At 55.8% G+C, this 2,371-nt stretch overlaps 1 long non-coding RNA gene across 1 annotated transcript; it reads left to right on the top strand.

The window, feature by feature from the left end:
- The first annotated feature begins 1,000 nt into the window (after positions 1-1,000).
- Positions 1,001-2,317, top strand: LOC146423345 (uncharacterized). The gene is made up of 4 exons (XR_014847577.1): positions 1,001-1,077; positions 1,278-1,349; positions 1,437-1,535; positions 1,987-2,317. It is a non-coding gene; the product is annotated as an uncharacterized LOC146423345 (long non-coding RNA).
- The last annotated feature ends 54 nt before the right edge of the window (positions 2,318-2,371 follow it).

Here is a 2,371-nt window from a genome sequence, read left to right as displayed (position 1 = left end):
ACGTGTTGGGAATGCTTTTCCCCAAGGGTTTACAGGGGGTTTCCTTTGTGAGAGTGAGAGAGCCCCGAGGGGGCCTGGGCTGCTCCAGTTTCCTCCCCAGGGATGTTGCACAGGGCCTGTGAAAAGGGTGGACAGTGGCCAGGAGCCATCCCAGAGCTCCCCAGGCCCTTCTGCAACTTTGGCCATGTCCATTGACATCTGGCTCCCACAGCCTTCCTGAAACCCCCTTGTAGTGCCCAGTGCCCTAAGAAAGAAGGGAATCCCAGCACGCCATGGAAACAGTTCGGATCTGTGCTCTTTTCTAGATTGGGATCATTTCATGGATTTTGTGGAAGACCTGGTGAATGACGACTTGAAGTTCTTGGAGTTTGCTGGAGGCAAGTTCTTAACCTCCCTTTCCTGACAGAATAATCAGTGTCAATGTATCAAGAGATCACTCATGTGCCCTTTCCCTTGAGATCAACACAGCGTTGAAGGCTTCTGGAAATCTTGCTCTGCTCCCTTCTTGAGCCCGAAGTGATTTCACAGGATCGCTATCAGTGCGAGGAAGGAGCATTTAGCTGTCAATCTTCTCCCGTGTCAAATGCCAGTTGCTCCTTCCGTGTGCTCTGTGCAGCAACGGAGAAGAGCAGAGAGGGAAGGTTCTGGGCCCAGGGATGTGCCCCGGGGCTCTGTGCCTTGCAAGGCTCCTTTGATGGCCCCAGGGAGCCTGAGGTGTTCCTGCTGCTGCTGCCAAGCCCTGGCTCTGGCTGGGGCTGAGTTCAGAGCTGCTGGCAGCTCCCAGGAGTCCTTTGTGCCCTGCCTGCCCTGCAGAGGGCTCCTTCCATCCCAGTGTGGGGCCACTGCAGGCACATGGTGCCTCTGCCTGTGCTCCTGAGTGGAAGGCAGAGGTGAGGGAGTGCCAAGGAGGGATCCCATTGCTGAATTGAACTAACTGACACTCGGGCATAAAGGAGACTCTTGAGCAGTGTCATGGGAGCTGTTCTGTCATGCCTTTCTTTGCAGATGAGCCTGTTGGTGAAGGTGATCCAGCTGCCCAAGCCACATCCAGGACTGAGCCTCTGGGAGATGGTGAGGGTACGTCAAGGCCTTTCCCCCAGGAGAGCTGCCAGCTCAGAGCCCAAAGTTGGCCAGTGGGGCATCGCTGCAGGTGCCAGGACAGAGCCCTGCACGTGTGTGCCCTTGCCCTGTGGGATCCCCTCACCACTCCAGCGGCTCAGTGCTGCCCATGCACATCAGCAGAGCTGACAGAAGCTTCTCTGCCTGTTGAGTTACAGGTGTGTCTGCAGGGAGGACTTTTCCAGCTCCTGGGCTGGATGCTGTGCGCAAGCCTGGCTCCCGTCGCAGGGGTGAGTAGTGTGTCCCTGCTGAGCCCACAGGCTGAGCACTGCTTTGGTGTGATCCACTATTGTGAAATGGAACTGCTTTGCCCTAAGGTCCTCCAAGAGGAAAGACCCAAGTTAAGGGAGAAAAGAAACCTCTGAAGCCCTCTGAATGTATGGACCAGATGATGACTGATCGGGAGAGACGTCCTGGTGGGTGCATTTTCCTCAGCCTTGTCCTGACACTCAGCAGCCAGGGCCTTTTGCTGCACACCTGGACACTCTGTGTCCGGCAGGGTGGGAAGGGATTCATTGCAGCCTTGCTTTTCCACTGCTGGTTTTATGCTCTGCAGGGCTGTTTCCCAGCCTGGCCTGGCTGCAGCTTCTCCCCAGCCTCTGCAGGAAGGCATTTGGCATCAGCAGACAGCGTGTCCAAACTGCACCAAGGACCATGCAGAGCCTGAGATTCCCACCAATTTTTCAGTCTCAGGGTATATCAGGAGTGGAGGCTTTATGAAGAGGGTGTGATCTGGCTCAGCCCCAAAAATCTAGCCATTTTTCTGATCTTGTCCTCTGACTTTGACAATATTGCTTCCTAAAGATGTGTCCACCCTAAATGGGGAACAGTTCCATCTGATCCAGCTGTAACTCTTCCTTTCTCCAGAGGTGGATGGAGAGGCTGTGCTGAAGGTGGTGTTTCCCGGAGGAAGCAGTGGCTCATTGGCAACCTCTGCTGAAGGAAGGGAAGCAATGCCAGGCACAGTCACAGGAGGTAATTGCTGTGCCTCTGGGCCTGAGCCCTGCTGAGGCTTGAGCTGCCATCTCTGCTGCTGGGCAGTGCAGGCACAGCCCGGAGCAGACAGGCACAGCACAGATGAATTATCCCAAGAGGGTTAAGGGGACTCGGCTACTGAGCAGTCCTGCTGGGGTCCCTCTGTGGGAAACTCATCCTTAAACCTGGGAGTGAGTGCAAGGGGTGCCCATGGTGGGGAAACAGCAGAGTGGGATAGCATGGTACCGGAGTGTCCTGAGAGGCCCTGACTCCAGCC

Source organism: Lichenostomus cassidix, unplaced genomic scaffold (assembly GCF_008360975.1).
Source record: "Lichenostomus cassidix isolate B80296 unplaced genomic scaffold, HeHo_3.0 HiC_scaffold_628, whole genome shotgun sequence".
NCBI lineage: Eukaryota > Metazoa > Chordata > Aves > Passeriformes > Meliphagidae > Lichenostomus > Lichenostomus cassidix.
Note: the sequence above shows the minus strand (reverse complement) of the source record. Positions and strands in the feature narration are given on the sequence as shown.